Source organism: Callospermophilus lateralis, unplaced genomic scaffold (genome assembly GCF_048772815.1).
Source record: "Callospermophilus lateralis isolate mCalLat2 unplaced genomic scaffold, mCalLat2.hap1 Scaffold_109, whole genome shotgun sequence".
In the NCBI taxonomy this organism is placed as follows: Eukaryota; Metazoa; Chordata; class Mammalia; order Rodentia; family Sciuridae; genus Callospermophilus; species Callospermophilus lateralis.
Genome location: NW_027511135.1, coordinates 155,195 through 180,561, shown reverse-complemented (window position 1 = coordinate 180,561; position 25,367 = coordinate 155,195). Strand labels below are relative to the sequence as shown.

General features: G+C 32.6%; 1 pseudogene; it reads left to right on the top strand.

Moving 5' to 3' along the window:
* Positions 1 to 25,367, top strand: part of LOC143386691 (zinc finger protein 280D-like) — a 54,849-nt pseudogene that overhangs the window by 2,298 nt on the left and 27,184 nt on the right.

The window sequence follows — 25,367 nt, the reverse complement described above, 5'->3', positions numbered from 1 at the left end:
GTCCTTTTTATGTTGTAGACTGGAATGATATAGACTATTAAGGTAAGGTACTCTGTGCAGAAGTGATATAGATTTTAGTATTTTTAATGATCTGAGTTGAAAAACTTAAAGAACTCTTATCTAACTATTAAAATAGTACAATTATAAAAGAAAGGGGTCAGTTTGTGATGTCGATGACATTTGAAAAAATAGGAAGGCCTTTGATAGGTAGATTACTAAACATTTAAATATTAGACCAGGGAATGGTTTGTGACATACTTTTCTATATATTTATAAAAAAATGGCATCTAATTTGTTAAAATATTTGCTTTGCATGCCGTCTCCAGAGCATAATTTCAGTTGGTATCTTTCAGTTTTATGGTAGAATATTGCTTGAATTTTGAGTTAAAAGTAGAAATGATATTATTTTAGTATAATAAAAAATTACCTTTTAAAAATGATGTATGAAAGATAATGCCAGAACCCTGGAAATTTTTATTTCTTTTGTGGATAGGAGGTTTTCCTAAAATCCTGATGCTACTGGTGTTCTACCTATATCTATGTGCTTCTTAGGAGCTCAGTATACTTGGTCATAATTTCTGAGAAGTAGTATTTACTGTATGTATTGTTTTGATCGGTTTCTTCAGGTGAGAAAATGTAATATAACCTGGCTGGTATAAGCCTCCCTCATTTCCTGTATTTTAATTTAGCACCTATCTCTTCTTTGCTCTGTGCCTAATGTTCCTGAATTTGGTAGTAATTCTAGTTTGTTTCCTACCTGTTATTTCTTAGTCTTAGTCTACCTGTGGTTAATATCTCTTTAGAAAGATAATGATTAGATAGAATATGTTTATCTAGGTGTACTACTGCAGCTCACTTTGGATTTTATTATCTCTAAGTTTTCTATCTATGGTAAATAACTAATATCTTTCATTTTCTGTCTTCCTATCTACCTTTTAATCTATCTTAATTATACTAGTTTTTATCCTAGTGAGATCTGAATTTCTTACTGTTATTACAGGGTACTGACTACGAATATCAATTCAGAAATTGCTATTAGAATTTTTAAAGTAGATCTTCAATATCAGGTATTACAAAAATGTTTTTACTGCCAGGCATGGTGGTGCAAGCCTGTAATCCCAGCAATCTCAGCAGCTTGGGAGGCCGAGACAGGAGGATCACAAGTTTAAAGCCAATCTCAGCAAAATCGAGGTGTTAAGCAACTCAGTGAGACCCTGTCTCTAAATAAAATATAAAATAGGGTTGGGATATGGCTCAGTGGTCTAGTGTCCACTAGTTCAATCCCTGGTACTCACCCTGCAAAATGTTTTTACTTTTCTTTTTGAAAATAAGGTTACTTCTCTCCTTTTGAAAATTAGATAATTTAAAAATGGCAGAACTCTTTATGGAATGTGAAGAAGAACTGGAACCATGGCAGAAGAAAGTAAAAGAAGTTGAGGATGATGATGATGATGAGCCCATCTTTGTTGGAGAGATATCGAGTTCAAAACCAGCAATTTCCAGTAAGCATTTACTTTTACTAAAGCCAAATTTTATAAGATATTATTTTTAAAGAAAAACTTGTGAATGTCTTATGGGACTCAGTTTAATTATTCTACTGTAAGGAGTTAGGGATGAGAGATGAGGGGGAGGCCAGTAAGAACTTGAGAATCAAAATGGGGATGTGATTGGAGACTAGAAGGAAGCCAAAGGTTAAATATCAGATGTGTGAGAAAGAAGTAGGCTTAGATTGGCTTGTTGCATTGGAGGTCTTCTGAGATTGGAAAAATTTTCTAGTGAAACTGTTTATCCGAGTGAACTGTTTATCTGTTTATTTCTGTCTTTTCTCATTTAGCAGTTACATAAGGAAAGATTTGGAATGCTTAGATTAAAATTTTGGAATATACTAAGTGTATATTAGTATCAGATGGAAGTTCTCACATCTAGGCCTCATTGCATTGTCATTCATACATGGCTAAAACTGTATGTAGGCAGTGAATGATTCAGAGTCTCTGGCTTAAGTCCTAGATGGGTTGTAGATTCTAGTTATATTCATTTCCTTGATGAAACTACTAAGATCTATTAACACCAGTTTAAGTATAAAACATTAATGTCATTAATTTTTAAACTCTACCCATTAATATTTGTCTTTTAAAATATTTTGCATGATGAAATAGTATACATAAAGTACTTCTGTGTCTGAAGTTTGGTGCTTGTGTGATTGAATTATGAGCTACACTGTTTTTTAAAAATAGAACATTTTATCTAAATAGACATTTCCCAAATTTATTCTTGAACTAAATATTTAATTATAGCTTTATAATGTAAGTGATCCCTATGTAGGGCATATAGGTTTTTTTTCTCGTCTCATTAAACCTGAAAAAGGTGACCATTATGAGCCTCCCCTGTTTTCTCCCATAAGGCGGAGACTATGTGTAAGACATCTGTTTAATCCATCATACTGGAATGTTTTTTCCCTAGATATTACTAATCCCAAATTATATATAATCGTTTTGTTAAAAGACTGTAGATTCTTACAGAAGAATTAGCTCTTTTCTAAGCCTAAAAGTTCAAGCAGTGTGCCAAGTCCTTTTCAGAGCCCTTCATTAAAAGTTTCATGAAATCGGTAGATGGCACCAGATGGTCTAAGGGGTAGGGATCCAGGTGAGTTTCCAGGTCATGACCTTTTGGATTTTGAAACCAACAGTTATTTTTCTGCTTCATTTTAATTACCTTGCAATATTGGTCATGCCTTACCTAAACTATAAATGGAATTGGAGTATGGAAATTTGAAAGTTTGAGTTTGTTTTACTTATATCTTAGGAAATTCTCATTCCTTAAGCCCAGAATCAAAAGAGTTATCTTTTTCTTATTGTCTTATATACTTTTTAGTCTAAATTTTCTTTCCTTATTTATGGAATGGTATATGAAACCCTTACCTGGTAATTTAATGGCTACAGGCATAGAGTTTTACTGGATAACACATGGATAGAAGAAGGCTGTTTTTTTGGTTTTTGGTTGTCTTCCCTGTGTACCAGGAAATTTCTTTGACATTTCACTCTATTCCCTGGGTATCCAGTTTTACACATAATAGATGGTATTGTGCTCCTACGTTTCTGTTGTTCTTGCTGGTCCCTTACAATATCTTTACACAAGTTCTCCATTTCAAGTGATTTGGAGATAGACCATCCTATACTTAGGAATAGTATTCCAAAAATGCAGAAAGGGAATCATTACACCAAACATAGATAATCAGACCCATTCTGTGTATAGATATACAAACCTGGGCTCAAATTTTTCCTACAATGTGCCTAATCAAGTTTGAGTGGTTTCTACCCTATCCTCAAGCAGCTGTTGATGGTTTTACTGGTAAAGAATAACTTTTGGTAGAGGAAACTATAGGTCCTTTGCACGAGATTGCAGTCCTTTGTTCAGGGACTGTAATCTTGTACTTATACAACTAAGTATATTGTATCTTTCACACTTCAGAAATTCTCCGCATCTGATCTTTTCTTTCCTTTTGACCAGGACTACATTTTTCAGGTAATCCCTAAGAACTAATAAATAATTCTTTATAAGAAATATAGTAATGGATTTAATTTGAAAAATATATGCCCATTTGTGTACATTGGATGACTCGAGACTTCCTCATTGTGCTGTTTTTATTGTTTATCTTTATTTTTTTGGCAATTGTAAAGGAATAAAATTCCAAGATTAATTACAACAAAAATTAGAACACCATTTTTACTTGAAACAATGACTGACAAACCATGGTGTATTATTTATTTGTTTTTTTGTATCAACATTATCACACATGTATGTATTTAAAACAACACATGCATTATCTCACAGTCTTATGTAATATTACTGTGGGTCGGATGATGGTTTAGCTGGCTCCTCTGCTTTAGGGTCTCACAAGGCCACTTTCAGTATGTGGTTCCTGAAGTTGCAGTCTTATCTGAAGCTTTGTGGGGGAAGTATCTGCTTCAAGTTCACATGGTTGTTTGTAGCATTCATTTCCTTACAGGTTGTCAAACTGAGTCTCAGTATCTGACTGTTTTTTGGTTCATTCTTTGTCAGATGGGTCTTCCCAGGTTGGATACTTGCTTTCTCAAAGGTATTAAGGGAGAATCCTTAGCAAAATGTCATTAGAGTCTGAATTAATGTAATTACTAAAAGAAAATCATGTTTATCCTATTACTTTTGCTGTATTCTACTGGTTCGAATCAAGTCAGAGGTCCAATGCAAAGGGAGGGAATCACACAGGATATGATTAACAGGAGGTGGGATGTGGTGGCCACTTTAGTATATATCTGCCAGGCATGGTTCTTTTATTTTGGGTAGTTGGCAATCACTTCCTCAAAATTGAACACAGTGTACCTGCCATCTCAAGGAAAATGACTCAATTGGAGATAAAATAATTCTCAATTGGAGAATTATTTTAATTAGTTATTGTTGATTAGTGGATTGCCTGCTCTCTGAAATTGTGATAATTAACCAGAGTTTTCTTCTAGAAAAGTGTTTAACAGCATTAACTTTATTATACTTATGTTAAAAGAACTATTTTAGAAAATGAAATTTTCAATTCTTAAAGTGCATATATTTAGAAAAAATATTTAAATTGAAGTAAAATTTTGCTTAGTTATAGTTCAGTATGGCATTATTGATTTTTTTAAACTACATTTTAAGGCTCAAATATCCATATCTCTCTTTTTGGTACTAAATTCTAGATGTTATTTGTGTTACAGTAATAACTTATTTCAATAACTTCTTAACAGTCCTGTGTCAATTGGAAAGTTAGTAACAAAGCAAAATTCTTAAACTTGATCAGTCCTCAATTTATAAACAAAATACTTCAAATTTTGTTATAAAATAATATGTATTTTGTGAGGAAAGTTTAGAAAAGAGAGAAGAATATATCCGGATCATGTTGTATATGTCAATATGTATTTCACTTCTTACTAAACATTCTACTTGGATCATATCATTGATTATTTCTCAAAATCTTGATGTTAATGACTGCATGATTATCCATCAATTTATTTTACCACTCCTCTATTATTAGATATATAGGTTTTAATGTTTCTGCTATTATAAATAATTTTCCATTACACTTTCATTTCCTTATCATGATGAATCCTTGAATGTAGAATAATTTAATCATGTGAACCTTATTTTAAAGGCTTTGGTAACTACTGCTAACATTTTTATGCAGATAATACCAAAATATAATCTCTACTTTGCCAGTAGTGAATGTTTCATCATTTTTTAAAAAAATTATTTATTTTTTTAGTTTTTAGGTGGATATAATATTTTTATTTTTTATTTTTATGTGGTGTTGGGGATGGAACCTAGCGCCCCATGCATGCCAGGCGAGCACGCTACTGCTTGAGCCACATCCCCAGTCATCATTTTCAAACTTTAACTTAATTCAAACTATCATTAGTCTTTTTAATTAAATTATTTATTTATTCTAATTAGTTATACACAATGGCAGAATGCAGTTGATTTCATATTACACATATAGAGCACAATTTTTCAAGTCACTGATTGTGCACAAAGTATTTTCACACCATTCATGTCTTCATACATATACTTAGGGTAATGATGTCTAACTCATTCCACATCATTCCTACGCCCTTGCTCCCTTTCTTCCCCTCCCTCCCACTGCTTAAGAAAACCATATATCAATAAGACATAACAGTTCTATCATTAGTCTTACAAGAAAAAAATAATTCAAACAGTTCCTATATTTCTCTTACCCATTTTCCCCCAATGTTAACTTTTTATCACAGGCAATTAATATGAACTAAACCTCAGAACTTATTAGAATTTCACCAGTTTTTTCATTAATGTTTCTTTTCTTTCCAGGATCCTATTCATGATCTCACCTTGTAGTTTATTCTTAGTCTTATGTTTTCTGCAGTTATTAATTCTTTTTTTGATCTTGATACTCTTAAGCGTAGCTGCTAATTATATATTTTGCAGTGTTGAAGAATGCCAATACAGTAAACACTATTATTTGCATTTCTTTGACTAGTATGTTGGAAAAAAAAAGGTATTTTGAATATATTGGCCATTGCATTTTAGTTTGAATTATCTCAGTTTATGTCCTTTGCCCATTTTTTTTCCTAAAAGTAGCTGTCTTTTTTTCCAGTTTGATTTTTAAGCATTGTTAATCTTAAAACTTGCTTGCTATATATTACAACATGTAGAGTGGTCTGGCTTACTCTCAACAATGATTGTCTTTTATGAAAATGGCATTGGAGCATAATATTGTGGTGTGTGTTTTGTGTATGTGTCAGTATTTTTAATATACAATGCTATTTGAATATTCCTAAATTTATTGACCACAATTCTCATAATTATTTATAATAAATATATGTGTATATTTTCACATAAATGTATTTATTACTGTATATTTGACCACAGCATAGTTCATCTCATACTTTTTACTTCTCTTTTCTTGAGATCTTCCTGCTAGTTTGAACCACCCTTTCTCCTCATGGAAGGGCTGAAATTTCCTTTGAGGCTCTGGTCTCTAGGAGCAGGGCTGCTGACCCAGATCACTTCTGTAAATAACTTCTATTCTGTTCCCTGTCTGCTTGGCATTCTTACTTATTCAGCCTACTGGCCAGGTTGCTTTTATATTTGCCTTATTAAAGGAGAGGTTGGCCTACCACAGCTTTCTGTGGGATGATAGGAAGAGTGAGGGGACCAGTCTTTTCTGATTTATAACATTCTCCAAGAAACATGGTTCCAAAATTCATATTGTCTGATATATTCGTCCTTAATGTTTCTGTTTGTTTGTATTGATATTTTGAAAGCAGGATTTAAAAAATATATATTTTTTAGTTGTACATGGATGCAGTATCTTTATTTTGTTTATTTACTTTTATGTGGTGCTGAGGCTCAAACCCAGTGCCTCACATGTGGGAGGCAAGTGCTTTACCACTGAGCCACACCCCAGACACCAGGATGCAGAATTTTTTAGAGGCACAAGAACTTTTAACTTTTATAACCATGTTAATATTTTTTATACTTGTCTCCTTGTTTAGCCCAAGATTTTGCCCAGTTCTATTATTTGCTTTTTGATGGTGATACAGCATTTTTAGAATCCCTCTCAGAGTGTATCACTGTTATTAATGTAAAATGGATTTACTTTTCTTTTATCTTGAAAATGTTGGACTATAATTTTTCCTTCAAATTAATTGGCTAGTCAGGAATAAACCAGCTCTCTTAGCTTGCTTTCAAAGTTTTAGTAAATTATAATTTTGGCAAATTAGAAATCATCTTTGTGTTTTTAAGCTTATTAATAATTGAGGCATCAAAGGTTATTCTTATAATATTGGCATATAATTAATTTGCATTTATAAATTTTATGAAAAATAATTATAACTATAATAAATAAATGTAATATTCTTTCTCTGAAATATTTTAACAGGATTACATAATGAGCTCATCACAAGTTGTATCTAATAATTCTTCAGAATTACTATTTGACTTGACCCAGGAGACAGGATTATCACATTACCAAGGGGGACCAACACTTTCTATAGCAGGTTGGTATTAGTACTTTTTCCAAAAAGTTATAAAAGAAAAACTTGATGAATTTGCTTATGGAATTAACTTTCTATTTTGAAGCTCAAATCCTCTTGTGAAGTCTTTCATATATTGTAACATGGAGTTGTGCTAATAGTTTTTGAATGCCTTTTTGGGTAACTTTATATAAAATCTTGGCTAAACTTCTTTGAACTCATTCTCACTTGGAGCCAAACTTAACACCTTAAAGTAATTTATATGAATTATAGAGGTCCTCATATGCCCTAAATATTCTATTTTAAAAATTAGTTTCTATGACCAGTTAGGGGAAAAAGTGTTTGTTATTATTGATTTCTTCATTAGGTTAGTGTCACTCTAGTCCAATAAATGGTCTCAATATGATAGTAAAACATGATTTTAAAGTGTTAGTGTGAAGTAACCACATTAAAGAAATGATTTGTACATAGTAAGTACTCAATAAATGCTATTTGAAAAAGTAATGAAATTTACCTATTGAAGAAGATTTTAAGTTCATTGAGGGTATAACAAAATTCTTCATTAATCAAAATACATTTGTATAGTATAAATTTTGTCTTATTGAAAATTTTCTGTAATCAAAGTACTTAATCTTTATGTACTGGCAATTTATATGTGTTTCAAATATTTGATGAAGTAGAGATGTATATGATTTTTTTTGGAGTTTTTAGGTTGTTTACTAAACAGATCAGTGTGAAGAATCTACCAAACTCAACTTCTGTCCATTCTTTTTCCATAGTAATAATGCTTAATGTTTTTTTTCTTTTTTGTGTGTGTGGTATAGAGGATTTGAATCTAGGGCATTACATGTGCTAAGCAAGCATTCTACCACTGATCTAGAACTTTATTAAAAATATTTTTACTTGAGACTAGCTGTTGTTGAGTTGCCCTCAAACTTTCAATCTTCTTACCTCAGCCTCATGAGTCATTGTGATTTTAGATGTACACCACTGTTTTTCTTTTCCACAATATTTGATACTCACTTCTCTTGGTGTCACTACATACCTAGTAAACTTCTAGTTAATAAAGTAGGTAAGACCCAAAGAGAAATGGGGATGTATTTGTGCTAAATCTGGTTTTACAAATGCATGGACTTTTATTCATAGAAGATATGAATTCTTGAAACTTCTTAAAAGTAAGGATTATGACACCTATTCTCTAGTCAGGTTTTCTGATATAAAGAATGAAACTTTAGTCTGAGCAGTAAATAAGGTAATTTGAAAGAAGTAAGTTTGAACCTCTAATCTGGAGAATGTTTAGTCAGTTTACCTCTTTCCACTTTTGTTTTCTGATATTATTCAAAGTAGAGGTACTTATTTTTCTTATATTATGCATTCATTCACCATACCTGAATCAGCCATTTGGAGATTTACTTAAATTCTTTTTTAAAAAATATTTTTTTAGTTGTAGGTGGACACACAGTATCTATTTCATTTTTATGTAGTGCTGAGGATTGAACCCAATGCCTCACGCATGCTAGGTGAGCAGTCTACCACTGAGCCACAACCTCAGCCCTTTATTTTAATTTTTAATATAGTTTATTCCAGGCTTTTTTTAATTTTAAAATTTGTTTTAATTAGCTATACATGACAGAAGAATGCATTTATGCACTTTGATATACATAGTGGGATATAATTTCTCATTTTTCTTAGTGTACATATTGTAGAAACATATATCTCATGCAATCACATATACATAAAGTAATAATGTCTGTTTCATTCTATGATTCTTCCTATCCCCACATCACCTTCCCTCCTCTCCCCTCCCTTCACTTCCCTCTACCTAATTTAAGGTAATGCTATTCTTCTCTAGTGCCTCCCATCTTATTGTGAATTAGCATCCAGGTATTGGAGAAAGCATTTGGCCTTTGATTTTTCGGGGTTGGCTTATTTCTCTTAGCATGATATTCTCCAACTCCATCCATTTACTGGCAAATGCCATAATTTCATTCTTCTTTAAAGCTGAGTAATAATCCATTATATATATATATCACATTTTCTTTACCCATTCATCTATTGAAGAACACCTAGATTAGTTACATACTTTAGCTATTGTGAATTGAGCTTCTATAAACATTGAATGGCTGCATTACTCCAATATGCAGATTTTAAGTCCTTTGGGTATAAACTGAGGAGTGGGATAACTGGGTCAAATGGTGGTTCCCTTCCAAGTTTTCTGAAGAATCTCCATACTGCTTTCCATCGTGGTTGTACCAATTTTCAGTCCCACCAACAATATTTGTGTATACCTTTTTCCCCACATCCTCGTCAACATTTATTGTTGCCATATTCTTGATGATTGCCATTCTATTCAGGGCTTTTCTGATGGCCAAATAAGATAAGTAAATTTAAAAATGCATTTATAACGTTTAAATGACATGACAGCAGTTATGTATGATAAATATTAATAATTATATGTACTATGATGTTCAGTAACACACGGTAGAAATTATGAGGGTTCAGAGAAGACTGAATTTGAGTTTGATCTTGAGTGAGTATAGGATTTATACTGGCAGAGATAGAATTTCTTAAAAGTAGGGAATAGCACAGCCTAATAGAACGGAGATAAGTTAAAGAATCAGAAGTTCAATCAAATGCAAGTGACTTTTTTTAACATTGAGATTTCTTCTGTTAAATTCCTCCATTAAAGCAATCTATTTCTACTATTTAACCTGTTGTAAAATCAACTGATTCATTTGAAATGCTAGCACTTAGTGGTTTTTCAGGTAACCTAAACCTCTCACAAGAATGCTAAAGGGATCTCATGGAATCTGTCTTATGGACCTGCAGTTTGTAATAGAGTGCTTCATTAGTGGGAGATCATTTTTATGTTATCTCAAAGGATGTAAGAAAGAAGCTAACTACTATAATACTTTTTTTATGGCATATTTGCTCTTACTATTATATCTGTTGGAATAATTTTTCCCCCTAAAATAAAGATGGGAAATATTTAGTTAGTAATGATAGTAGCTTTCACTTTCTACTGAGTGTTTTTATGTACCAAATATTTTCTTGGGATATTTTAAGTATATTATCTTTTTCTTAAATAGCTCTATAAAATAAGGCATTATAACTTATTTTACAAAAAAGGAAGCTTAAACTCAGAAAAATTAATTAAATAAGCTTAAGAGTGCATAACTAGAGACTGACGTCATAGTCTGGATTTGAACTTATCTTGTCTGACTTAAAAGCCAAGAATATTTGTAGTTTATTCACTGCTTCTACTTTTAGTGTATAGTTGGCATTATTAAAATATGATGTACAGTTTTAGAATTCATTTTTACAAAGCCCATTGTGTATTATTTTCTAAAAGGACTTTGCTTGGCTTGGTTATAGTCTAAATATCCCCATTTTTCTTAGTAATGCTCTAAATAGGTCTAAATTCTTTATCCTTAAGGCAATGGTTTTTAAATGGAAGAGGTTTTTTTTTAATGAAATCCCTGTACAAACAAAATTTTATGTGAATATCAAATAAATAAAATGGAAAAGTGTTTTTTTTTGTCAGACATGCCCAATATATTCCCTAAAATGACCCCATTAAATTCTGGGGAACATAGTATGAAAATCCTTATACTAACTGCCTGCATTATGTGCCCTTTCATATGAATGAGTAAAATATTATTCAAACTTAGTTGTTTCCACTTTGTACATGGCAATAAGTGGTTAAAATCACCTAAAGCTGTCAGTAGACCTCTCTTCAGTTTGTTAGGTGAGAAAAGAGCTAACATTGCAGTAGACATTTTAAGTTGCAAAATAAAAAAGCATATGAGGGTATCAATTTTTGGAACAAAAAAAAGTTATTGTCAGATTTTCTTTCTTTTTTTTAACAAATTCTAACACATTTAAGTATCCAAAAGTAATTTACTTCTGGGAACTTGGTTCAGTGTTTTCTGCTTTAAAATTTTTGGTCTGGCTTCTTTTATAATAGCAGTTTATGTATTTCTGTTTGAAGCCACATTTAGAATTTCTTGCATAGAAAGGTTATTTTACAAATTATCTTAATTCTTGGAGTTTATAATAAATGTTTATACTATTTCTGTATATGCCCTGAGTTTGGATCACTTAATTTTTGTTGTTATTTGTGTGATATGGTAATTAATTATATTATCTGTAAATTAACTCCAAAGTATTTGTACTTAGTTATGAGTAGTATTCTAGGTGTTCTAAAATATTTTTTCCACTGTTTAAATCATTATAGGTGTGAATGAAAGTTCATTTTTATCAAAACATCCTTCTGCTTCTGAAGTAAACAGTGCTAATCCAAAAAAGCCTAAGCCCTGTGAGGTTGTTTCTGGAACAAATTCTCCAGCTGAATTCCCTTCAGTTAAACCTCCTTCACTGACATCTTCCCAGGCTATGCCATCAAAAGGTAAATATGAAATCTGACATTCTATACTATAAAAATTACTATAGTATTTATACATAAATTTTAGAAATAATTATAAATTTTGAAACTATTAGTGATTATTTAATGTTCAAAAGTGATGAGTTTTGAATCATAAATGTTCTGAATTTATTTTAGGTGCAAACACCTCATCAAATTAATCTAAAAATGGAACACCTTTTCCAAGAGCTTGTCCAAAGTGCAATATTCATTTCAATCTTTTGGATCCTTTGAAAAATCACATGAAGGTAAAACTTTCAGAATTTAATTTTTATAAAGGTTGAAGCCAGGCATGGTGGCACATGATTATATTTGCAACTACTTGGGAAGATGAGGATAGAGGATTACAAGTTCAAGGCCAGTCGGGCAACATAGTGAGACTCCCCCTCTCAAAAAGGAATTTTTTGAGATTTACAGTCACTATGGTCTATCTCAATATTTAGATAAGAAATCTTCTCATAATGGAATTTCTATTTAGCTTAGATAAAAATCTGCTTTCATAGTAATTATGTAAGACTGGCATTCCTTAATCATCAGATTTAAGAAATTAAGTTCGTATATTTATAATGGATGCTTATTCTTATTTTATTTTAAAAAATCAATATTTTATTGGTCACATTGTTTTTCAAATTTAGAAAACATTTGTTTAATTTTTTAATAACTTATAAATTTTGTTACCTTATTTTCATAATCGCCAACATGTACATGTCACATTACATATGAAAATCTGAGTTTTTACATTTTAATTTTTAAATGTCAGACATAAACTTCAAATGGTGAAGTGTTTCATATGAAATAATTGTTTTAACACACAGTTCAGAGCATAGTTTATATAATTCTCTTAAACTAGTTTGAGCATTTTATTATTTTAGGAGGCTCTGAAATTCAGATTTTAAGGAATTTTTTAGATTATATAAGAAAAAGAAGGGTTCTGTGGCAAAGAAGTAAGGAAAAGTTCTTGCTCACTATTTCAACGGTACAGATTTGTGGCTTTATTCTTGTTTTTCTGTTCTATTCATAGCCTTCATGTCTGTTTTTACGTCAGTACATATCTTTGTTACTATAGCTGTGTAGTGTATTTTTAAGTCAGGTATTGTGATGGCTCCTACATTGTGCATTCTGCTGAGGATTGCTTTGACTATTCTAGGTCTTTTATGATTCCATACAAATTTTAGAATTTTTTTCAAGTTCTATGAATAATGTCATTGATATTTTCATAAGGATTGCATGGTACATGTAGATCACTTTTGGTGTTATAGCCATTTAAATTATATTCTCCTAATATGAACATGAGAAGCCTTCCCATGTTCCATTAGTTTTTTCTTTTTTTCCTCAAGTTCTTTATGTTTATACCTCTTTGGGGTCATTTTTATTATAGAAGTCTTTCACAGTTCTGGTTTTATTTATTCCTAGGTATTTTAGTTTTTGTTTTCTGAGACTACTGTGAATAGGATTGCTTTTTGATTTCTTTCTCAGTGAGTTTGATATTGGTGTCTAGAAAAGCTACTGATTTTTGTGTGTGCATTTTGTAAAATCTTACAAATCTGCTGAATTTGTCAGTTCTAAGAGTATTTTGGTGGAGTCTAGGATTTTCTGAATATAGAATTGTGTCTGTAATCAAGGGATACATTAACTTCCTCCTATCCTATCTTTATCCCTTTTATTTCTTTCTGTTGCCTGATTGGCCTGGCTAAGGTTTTAAGTACTACTATATTGAATAAGAGTGGTGGAACATGTATGAAGGCACGAATTGGTGTCAATACACTTTATATATAACCAGAGGTATGAAAAAGTGTACTCTATATGTGTAATATGAATTGTAAGGCATTCCACTGTCATTTATAAAAAAAATTGTAATGCATTTCACTGTTGTATTTATAAAAAATTATAATTGTATTGCATTCCACTGTCATATTCAATTAAAAAAAAAGATTGGTGAGAATAGGTATGCTTGTCTTATTGCTGAGTTTATTTATTTATTTATTTTAGTGTTTATTTTTTAGTTGTAGCTGAACACAATACCTCTATTTTATTTATTCATTTTTACGTGGTGCTGAGGATCAAACCCAGTGCCCCGCATGCACTACGCGAGCGTTCTACTGCTGAGCCACAACTCCAGGTCCTTGTTGCTGAGTTTAGAAGGGACACTTTCAATTTTTCTGTATTCAGTATGATGTTGGCTATGATATATATCCTTTATTATGTTAAAGTATGATTGTGTTATATATAGTTTATTCAGAGCATTTTATCATGAAGCTTTACTGAATTTTATCAAAGGTTTTTTTCTCTTATCAATGAAATCAAGTTTTTTTATCCTCTATTAATTTTTGTATTAATGTGCTATATTACATTTATTGAATTGTGTGTGTTAAACCATCCTTGCATCCCTTTCATGAAGCCAACTTGTGGACAAGCTTTTTAATGTGCCATTGAATTTGATTTGTATTTTATTGAGGATTTTGCATTTATTTGCATTTATGTTTATCAAGGATATTAGTATATAGTTTTCTCCTTTTTGTTGTGTCATTATCAGGTCTTGGTTGCAGGGTAATTCTAGCTTGGTAAGCTGAGTTTGGAAACATTTTCTTCCTTTTTTTTCTAAATAGCTTAAGAAGCATTGCTGTTCTTTAAAAGTCTGCTAAATTTCAGCATTGAATCTGTCTAGGCGTGGGCTTTTCCTTGTTTGGAGACTTTTCTCCTGCTTCAGTCACATTGCTCATTACTGATCTAATTGGATTTTTAAAATATGTGTTCAGAATCTCCTCCATTTCTTCTAGATATTCCATTTTTTGGGGGGTATGTAGTTTTCCCAGATTTTCCCGAAGGATCTTATGATTGTTGTCTTTTGTAGTATACCTTTTTCATCTCTATTTTTGTTAATTTGGGTCTTCTCTTTCTTTTGGTTAAATTTGGTAAAAGTTTTTCAATTTTATTTTTCTTTTCAAAGAAACAGCTCTTTGTTTCATTTATTTTTTCTTTTCTTTTTTTGGTACCAGGGATTGAACTCATGGGCACTCAATCACTGAGCCGCATCCCTAGCCCTGTTTTGTATTTTCTTTAGAGACAGGGTCTCACTGTTGCTGAGGCTGGCTTTGAACTTGTGATGCTCCTGCCTCAGCCTCCCACGCCACTGGGGTTATAGGTGTGAGCCTCTGCACCTGGCCCCTTAGTTTATTCTTGTTTTTCAAAGACCTTGAGATTTATCTTAGGTTATTATTTGGGATCTCCTCCCCCTACCTCCCTCAATATAGCCATTCATATCTATAAACTTCCCCCAAAGTACTGTTTTCACTGTATCCCACAGGTTCTACTATATTATGTTTTCATTTTTATTTGATTCTTGGAATTTTTAAATTTCCTTCCTGATTTTTTCCATAACCTACTGTTTGTTCACCAGTGTATTTTTAGTCTCAATGTTTTGATATAATTACTGCAGTTTTTCTTGTTACAAATTTCTGGTTTCATTCCATCATGATACAATATGATACAAGTAATCATTTCAGTTTTTCTGAATTAGTTAACTCTTGCTTTATGGTCAGAAATATGATCTATTGTGTAAAAAGTTTCATGCACTGATGAAAAGAATACACGTTTTGCAGCCCTTAGATGTATATGTCTGTTAAGTTATTTGAACTATGGTATAATTCACCCCTGATGATTTTTTGGTTGATTTTATTTGGTCTGTAGGGTGAAAGTGGGAACTGCGGTTACTCATTATTAGGGCCATCTCTCCCTTTGTGTCCTGTGGTGTTTTATAAAATTGGTGCTCTTATGTTTGGTGCATATGTTTGTAATTGTTAATGTGTCTTGATGAATAATTTCCTTTATCAATATGTAATAACCTCCTTTGTTTTTTTTTCTGTTTTGTCATCTATGAGTATAGCTATTGCTGCTTGCTTTTGGATTTGGTTTGCTTACACTATCATTTTCCATCCTTTCACTTTCAGTTTGTGTATGTTGTTGCCAGTGAGTTTTTTAGAATGTATATTATTTGGTCTTCTTTTTTAATCTAATGAGCTAATCTGCACCTTTTAATTGAAGAATTAAGACCATTTATGTTGAGAATTCTTATTAAAAGGTGCGTGTGCACTTTTTTCTTGTTATTCTGTAATTTTTAAAATTATTTTATTTGTGCCAAAGATTGAACTCAGGGGCATTCAACCACTGAGTCATATCCCAAGCCCTGTTTGTATTTTATTAGAGACAGAGTCTCACTGATTTGCTTAGGGTCTTGGTAAGTTGCTAAACCTGACTTTGAACACACAACCCTCCTGCCTCAGGCTGCCCAGGTGCTGGGATTACAGGCATGTGCCACCATACATGGCTAAAGTTTTTTTTTTTCTTTTTTTTTAGAGAGAGAGAGAGAGAGAGAGAGAGAGAGAGAGAGAGAGAGAGAGAGAATTTTTTTATATTTATTTTTTAGTTTTTGGAGGACACACCATCTTTGTATGTGGTGCTGAGGATGGAACCCGGGGCGAACGCATTCTAGGCGAGCGTGCTACTGCTTGAGCCACATCCCCAGCCGAGGCTGAAGTTTTTTCCTAGTTGTTTTGAATGTTCTATGTTGTGTCTTGCTCTTTTATTGATCTTAGAAATTTGATGATTTTATTAATACTGTTTGGTTCTCTCCTTTTTTTTTCTTATTAGCTGTTCTAATCTCGTCTACTGAAATTTATTTTTTCCTGTGTCATTATTTTTGTGTTAGTCTTTCTTCCTCACTTCTGTGTAGAATTCCCTTATGTATATTCTATAATGCTGATTTAGTGGTCAGGAATTCCTTTAATGTATGCTTATCATGAAAGTTCTTTATTTTTCCTTTGATTTGGGAAACTTTGCTGGGTATGGTAATTGAGTTTGACATTTATTTTTTTTTAGGCCTTGAAATACATCATTCCTTGCCCTTCTGGCCTTTTTGAGTTTCTTCTGAGAAATCCACTGTTACTCTAATGTCTTTGTCTTAAAATATGACTTGACCCTTCTATTTTGCAGCTTTATAAATATTTTTTGTTAGGTACTTTTGGGAGTTTAAATATAATATGTTGTGGGTAAGCTTTTTTTTCTTTTCTTTTTTCTTTTTGTTATGTCTACTTGGGTTTTTTTTTGTTTTATTTTGTTTTGTTTTGATACGGGGGATTGAACTCAGAGTCACTCAACCACTGAGCCACACCCCCAGCCCAATTTTGTATTTTATTAGAGATAGGGTCTCACTGAGTTGCTTAGTGCCTTGGCAGTTGCTGATTCTGGCTTTGAACTCATGATCCTCCTATCTCAGCCTCCCAAGTTGCTGGGATTACAGGCAAGCACCATGGCGCTTGGCTAGTTGGGACTCTTTATGTCTCTTTGACCTGGATATCCATGTCTTTTCCAGGATTTGGGAAGCTATCTTCTGACATTTCGCTGAATAGACTTTCTATGCCTTCAATCTGTAGCTCTTCTCCCTCATCCTTTCTGATCATACCTGTGTTTGGTTCTTTAATGGTATCCTAGAGATCTTGTATATTATGTTCATTTTTACTGATTTTTTAAAATTAGTTTCTGAATCTGATAACTCCTCAACTTTTTCTTTAAGTCTTGTTATTCTTTCTTTTGGTCTATCTAATGTTTTGGTGGGGCTTTCAAGTGAGTTTTTAAAAATCTGACTTATTGAGCTTTTCATTTCCAAGAATTCTGGTTGGTTCTGTTTCAAAATCCCTGTCTATCAAATTTCTCATTCATATCCTGCATTGGTTTCCTTAATTCATTCAGCTCTTATATCCTCTTGGAATTCATTGAACTGTTTTTAAAAAAATTATTCTTTTAATTTCTCTGTAAAGTAGTTCATCTACTTTTATATCTTTGGATTACAGATTTATTAGAGATTTATAAACCTCAGGAGCTATTCTACTGCCTTGTGCTTTCATATTTCTTGTGTTTGTATGTTGAGATTTGCTCATCCACTGGGATGAATATCTTTCACTCTTTTCCACTATTTCTTGGTGAGCCCTGGGTTACTGGGTTTCTATTTAGTATTGAATTTAATTCAATTTGTACTTCCTTGTGTACTTTCCTGTGGATTCTTTGGCTGTGGTTAGATTTTTACACAATATATAATATGTGAGAGCCTAAGTGATTTATTTTCTTTATAGGACTTGCAAGAGGGTAGTCTGTCTGGTATTTCAGGCAATTTTGCTATAGACAGCAATAGATATAGAGTGTACCCTCTGTGATTACTCCTATAGTGGGAATCGAAGCCCCTATCAGGTATGTGTTGGGGGTTTCCCCTGGGCTTTGTTGATCTTGGTTGTTAACTTGGAAGCAGTTCTGCTACTGGCTGTTCCAATTGTGGTGATGTCCTGGAGCCTTTATCTTTTGTTTAGACATTCAGGGCATCTCTAGTTGTTTCATGGGGAGAAACAATGGCCAGTTACAGCTCCCTCCACTGTCACACTCACCTCCAACCCTATCAGCAATATGCTGTCTGATAGGGTATGGGAATGACAGATATTGATGCACCATATACCATACTTATGGTGCCTATAACAGTTATGTTATTTCTTCTGTTCTTGTTATAATAGTGAGGGTTCCCAAGAGGGACTTCAGATTCACCCACCTTGCCATGCTTGCTTGGGGACAGGTTATAGTCTGTGGGCTTTTATTCCTCCTATTCCCTAAGTTGAAGTATCTGCCAAGGTTTAAGTGTGGCCCAAGCAAGGCATAATTCCCCTCAGCTGGGTTGGGAGTGTAGCTCAGTGGCAGAGCACCCAGCTGATGTGTTCAACACAATCAGACTCAATCTCAATCACTGAAAAAAAAGAAGAGGAACAAAGAAGAAATAAAAAATGAGATAGATAAATAAAGTAAAATCCAAAAACTAAAAACAGTAATACCACAACAAATGAAAAGAAAGAAGAAAAATAATATTAAAAAGCAAACAGTTAAATAATAAAAATAGAATTAATCAAAGGGATAAAATATAGTTGGAGAAAAGTAAAATAGAAAAGGGAGAAAGGAAGAGAAGAAAAATATTTCATATTAAAAAGAGGAGAAAAATACAGGCATGGTGGCACATGCCTGTAATACCAGTGACTTGGGAGGCAGAGGTAGGAGGACCAAGAGTTCAAAGCCAGCTTCAGCAATTTAGCAAGGCGCTAAGTAACTCAGTAAGACCTTGTCTCTAAATAAAACACAAACAAGGGCTGGGAATGTGGCCAAGGGGTCGAGTGTCCCCGAGTTCAGTCCCCAATATCAAAAAATAAGAGGAAAAAAGGGAAATAAGCACAAAACAGCACATAAAAATAAGAACAACAACAAAAACTTAAGCCAGGTGTGGTGGTATATGCCTGTAATCCCAGTTATTCAGGAAGTTGAGGCAGGAGGATCACAGGTTCAAAGCCAGTATTGAAGAGAACCTGTCTGAAAAAATGAAAAGGGCTGGGGATGTAGTGCAGTTTTGAAAGTACCCCTGAGTTAAAAAAAAAAAAGTAAAACTATGAATAAAAAAAATGAAAATTTTCTTTTCCCTCGAGTGCCCAAGTGAGCAGGAAGGATAGAAACTCTTTGACTGTGCTGATCAGAGAATTTCTTTGTCTTTAGTCTGTGTGCTGCTTGGACAGAGAGAAGACTGGGGCTTACTCCTTTCTTTTGTGGTAGTAGTCAGTTGACTGATGGTAGCAATTTGTGGCTTGATTCAGTTGGAATACCTCTCAGCTGCTTTGTACACCAGAATGAGCTAGTGTGGAATGCAGAGTTTCCTAGAAACAAATTCTCTCTGGAGCTATTTGTGTTATGCACTTCTAGAGCAGAGCTGATGCTGACATCATGACATGTCAGAATGTGGAACTCCCCAAATCTTCTCTTCAGAGCTTAGTACTTGGAGGGTAGAGCTAATACTAGCTCTGTGGAGTGTCTCTGTATGCCTCCCCCAAGGATGGAGAGAGGATATAGAGTCTCAAAGATCTGTGGTGGAAGGGATGGTGGTGAGTTCTGCATAATCCACAGTCCATTTTTCTGGTGTTTCCAGTCCTGGCTACATGTGACTGCTCATTCCCCAGACTCTGAGAGCTGCGTCTGGCAAACTGCCAGGTTTAATGAGAAGCACCATCTGTTACTACATATGCTGATTGCTGAAGCAGTAAGTAACCTCAGACAATAGGACCTTTTCTAAGATGGCTCCAAATTATAAAACTGAGAATATTCAAAGAAGTACAGGTGTCTTCTACAGAGCCAATTTAACATGCAAACTGTACTGTTGTTTGCTTAGCCTATATTTCTGCAGGAGTCTGGATCCTGTGCCAGTCATGTTTGTTGGGACTCTGTTTCTTCTCTACCTCTGGGGCATACTTCCCTGGGATTGGCACTGGTGCATTTTGTTTCATTCTGTCTTCCACAGTCGATTTTATTTGGGCTTCTCCAAGTCTCTATCCACAGTTGAAACCTGGTATTTTCTCATAGTCATTCATCTCAGTGAGCAACTATGTTACAGTTATTTTAATTTGGTTTCAAGGAGATGCAGGCAAGTGTATAATGCCTCTAATCTACCATTTTTGGAAGATCTCTTGCTACTATGTTCTCTTAGTCATATTTATTTATTTATTTATTCATTTATTCATTCATTTATTTATTTATTTATTTATTTATTTATTTTTACTAGGTAGCAAAGTCACATTATTAAAAATTAAAAATAGGAAGGTGTGTATGGGAAGAATCTTTACCTCAGACTCTTATGACCTGGTTGCCAGTTTTATATCCTTCCTGATTTTCTTTCCACATATAGAAGTAGGCATGAATGTTCTTATTTCCCCTCTATTTTGCATACAGTCTGTATACAAAATAGAATCAGTTAAACATGCAAAACGTACACATTTCTGAGCCTGGAGAGATTGGCAACCTTATTCCATGTGTGACTTTTACATGTTATAGCATTATTTGTGATTACTTGTACTGGAAATAACCAAAATATTAAAAGATTTATGTAATGGAACACTGTAACATTTTATGAAAGGAGGGTATCTCTATGATAGATAAAATGGGACAATGTGTAAGAAATACTATTTAACTAAATTGAATGCAATTGAATAATGTATGTGTTTATAATAATGAAGTCTCAAAGCATAGTCACAAATCTAGGAAGGAAATGTTTAAAACTGGAGAGTTTCAGGCACAGAAAGACAAATACTACATGATCTCAGGCAGTGGGCAGTTTTAAAAAGTTGATCTCATAGAAATCAAATAGACTAGAGGTCATCAGAGATGGGGACAAGTAGAGGGGGAATGGAATAGAAATTGGTTGGTCACCAGGTACAGTGTTATAGTTTGATAGGCACAGCAAATTCTTGTGTTCTATGGCATAATAGGGTGAGTATAATTAACAGTAATGCATTCTATATCTCATATTAGAAGAGGATTTTGATTGTGTTCACACAATTGCATCATAAAAATGTAAAAATCACATTGTTTCAAAAATGTATAAATATAATGTGTTGATCTTAAAAATTAAAAAATAGTAAACTGGGGACTTTTTTTTACTTTTTAGCTTTTATATTTTTATATTTTAGTTAAAATTTAATATAATTTCCATAAAATAATGTAATTTTTAGATCAATAATTTAAAAAAACTTAAATAGAAGTTTTTAATAAATCAAAGTTCATTATATCACAGTTAATGATTTTTTCCAATGGAAAAATATTAAAATATCCTATAATAATTTATTTGATTCCATGTGTCAAACATAAAACTAAGCTTTGAATAAATACATTATTTCATTTATTCTTTAGGAATTTCTTAAAGTTAGACATTTTTCTCATTGTATTATTAGTTAATTGGTATTCTAACCATACCTCTTATAGTAAAGCCCAAGTGCTGATGAATACTTTTTTTTCTTTAGCAAAAATGTCTGTAGGTTGTTTTCTTTACTATTAGGTAGAAATTTGAAAATACGTGTATGATATAGTAAGATATACTATAGATAGTGAGGTACACTAAAAATAATAAGTAAATTATTTGCTTGTCATATAAACTTTTCCAGAGTATTCATTATAATTTTAGTCTTTATTTACATTAATTTTGACTGGTACATAAAGCATAAAATTTTTCGTATTAATGGGGTACGATGCTTTGATATGTGTCCATTGTTTAATGTTTTACTCTGCAAACACTTATCAATTCTTTATGGTGAAAACTTTAAATTTTCTGGCTTTTTTTTTAAATTTTAGCTGTAGGTGGACACAATGTCTTTATTTTTATTTATTTATTTTTATGTGGTGCTGAGGATTGAACCCAGTGCCTCACCCGCACCAGGTGAGCAGTCTACCACTGATCCATAATCCCCACTCCCTTTTTCTGGCTTTTTAAAGTGTACAGTGCATTATTGTTATCTATAGACACCCTACTATGTAATAATAGCATACCAGAACATGTATTCCTATCTAACTGTAGTTTAGTATCCACTGATAAAACTTTTTACATATCCTTATCTTCACTTATTCTGTCCTAGATATATAATCACATCTCAATCCATATCTTTCATTACTTAGCTGATATTTGTGATACAGAAGAATCTAGCTTTCATAACTGTATCATGAATGTATCCTTAACATTTTAAAATGTTCAAAAGGTGTTTTGTTTTTGATTCTAGTGTTCAGTGTTTGTTGTTGTTTGTTTTTTGTTACTTTGTGTTTTGGTACTGGGAATTGATCTCAGGGGCTCTTTACCACTGAACTACATTCCAGTTCTTTTTTTTTTTTTTTTTTTTTGCAACAAGGTCTCACTAAATTGCAGAGGGTCTCATCTAGAAAGTAATAAGTTTCTTTTTCTTTTTCTTTTTTTTTTTTGATACTGGGGATTTAGGGGCACTTTACCTCTGAGCTACATCCCAGTCTATCTATCTATCTATCTATCTATCTATCTATCTATCTATCTATCTATATTAGACTAATATTTTTAACATTAATAATTTTATAGTGACATAACTTACTATAGAAAGTTTGAGTCAGTCTTCTCTAGTGTACAGTGTATTCTTTTGCCTTTATATTTGTGTCTTCCTTTGTTTTAGCACAGTTTGCCTGAATTATATTTTAAAATATTTATTCCATACAGTTGTATGTCCAAAATGAATTTTCCTTTGCATGCTATATCTGTCATTTTCTCTCTAATCCTAATCTCTCTTTTTTTAAACCTTGCTATTCTCATTACTGGCCTCTCTTTCCCTTCTTTTATTTTGCAGTATCTGTTTACTACTATCCTTGTCTCTAATTTATCTTACCTCTCTGTTATTCATTTTTTCCTCTCCTTTTCCCTTCTCCTTTTCCCTTGATGTCCTACTTCTTAATCTCTCTCTGGGATAAGGTGGGATTCTAAAGCAATTTTATTTCTGTAGAAAGGGCATGTTTTGTGTTTGTGCACAGGGAAGAGGAAGAGGAAAACTAGGTATTCAGCCTCTTTTTTTCCCCTTCTCAGAACCCAGTCTCTAAGTTTTCAGCAACATCATGCAGTGCTTTAGCATTCTTACTGGGACCAGAGATGTTAGGATCATGAAGTGTCAGACTGGTCAACAATTGTTTAAAGTCATCCAGGCTTCATGGTAGAGATGACAGATTTCCAGGTCTAAGAGATGACCTGTTGTTGGTGAGGGGTTACTGTGAGGGCTGGGGTTGTGGCTCACTGTAGAGCACTCATATATCACGTATGAAGCACTGGGTTCGATCCTCACTGGGTTCGATTCACATAAAAATAAATTTTAAAAAAGGTATAGTTTCCAACTACAATTTAAAAACAAATTTTTAAAGTTGCTGTGAACAAGATTTGTATGTTAATTTTTAAAAATCTGATCCTGTCTTTTGTGTAAAAGAAAAAAAAAGAACAGCAAGTAATTGATTATATGAGATATATATATATATAGTAATTTATTACTCTAGGTCAACTTTAATTTCAAATTAGACATTTCTGGAGAAAATAAACCTTGCAACATACTCTCTCATAAACTATTTTGTAGATTTCAGAAAATAATCAGGTGCTAAATATGACTCAGAATAACATCTACTAAATGCCAGATTTTGTGTTTGGGACACAAAATAATCTGCATTTCTTATTAGGAAGACTTTTCTCTTTTATTTATTTTTGTGCATTATAACTTCTCATTGTTTGAGATCTTTCTCCAAGGAATCCTTCAAATAAGTGAAGAGTTTTGTTTGTCAAAATGGTGCCAGTGATACATATTAGTAGTAGTAAGAAGATACACATTTTGAGTAATTTTTCTAATAATGCTAGTTGTTTTATTCCCTACCATGTTTTTCTTCATTTATCCTTAAAGTAGAAAGTAGCATTTTTTTAAAAGAAGGAACTTAGTCTTGTAAAACTCCTTAGAAATAGTCTGAATTTCCTAAGTTTGAGCTCTCAGATATTATGTAATATTGCAAGAAGAATATAGGAACATAAATAGCAAAACCTTTCTTACCTCCCTTTTTATGTTGTATTTCTATTTCAATTATAATTTATTCTGAATGGAAGACTACAGAGATTCATGTTGTATTAGAGAACTAATCTATTTGTCCTAATTTTGCATGTGGGTGAAACCTCAACTCCTTAACATAGGTTAGTTATACCACTTATTTGTGGCCCATTTTACTTAGTATTTTTTTTCTTTGTATCTATTTTAGATTGTGTGTGTGTGTGTGTGTGTGTGTGTGTGTGTGTGTTTTCTTTTCAGATTTATAAATTGATAAGTAAAACAAAATAAGTAAAATGCAACCTTGAAAGAAATGTTATAAGTCTGTCTTGGACCAGAAAGGCCCACTGTCCCTTGTAATACAGAGTGTTCCACCAGTTGTCTAACATTTCACATGCGGTAGAAGTGGATGTTGTTATCTTAGAAATGAAATAGGTGTATTAAGAGTTTAAAATTTTCTTATGTTGATGCCAGTTTAACACATAACACATATAGAAAACACTTAAGTTGTAAAAGAATTACCGCTTGTTAAAAAATATAACTTCTAGGTCTGGGGCTCTAACTCAGTGGCAGATCTCTTGCGTAGCATGTATGAGGCACTTGGTTCGATCCTTAGCACCACGTAAAAATAAACATAAAATAAAGGCATGCTGTCCATCTACAACTATCAAAAAAATAGATAATATATTAACTTCTAGGCCCTATCTCTGGACATTGTAGCTTAGTTGTTCTGAAGTGAGGCCCAGGAATTAGCATTTTAACAAATATTATAATGCACATCTTCCTGAGCTTGCCCTTTAAGTAAAAACTATACAACTGAATGTTATGTGCAATAAATAAATAAAAGATAGAATTAGTTCTATCTTGTTGAAAAAGAAAAGGAAAAGCTCACATATGAACAGATTCCATATTAAAATCATTTTATGTGACATTGTGATTTTACTCCCGAAGAGGTAAGTTTCCTCTTCAGATATTTAGCATTCTAGGTTTTAAGATGTAAAAACA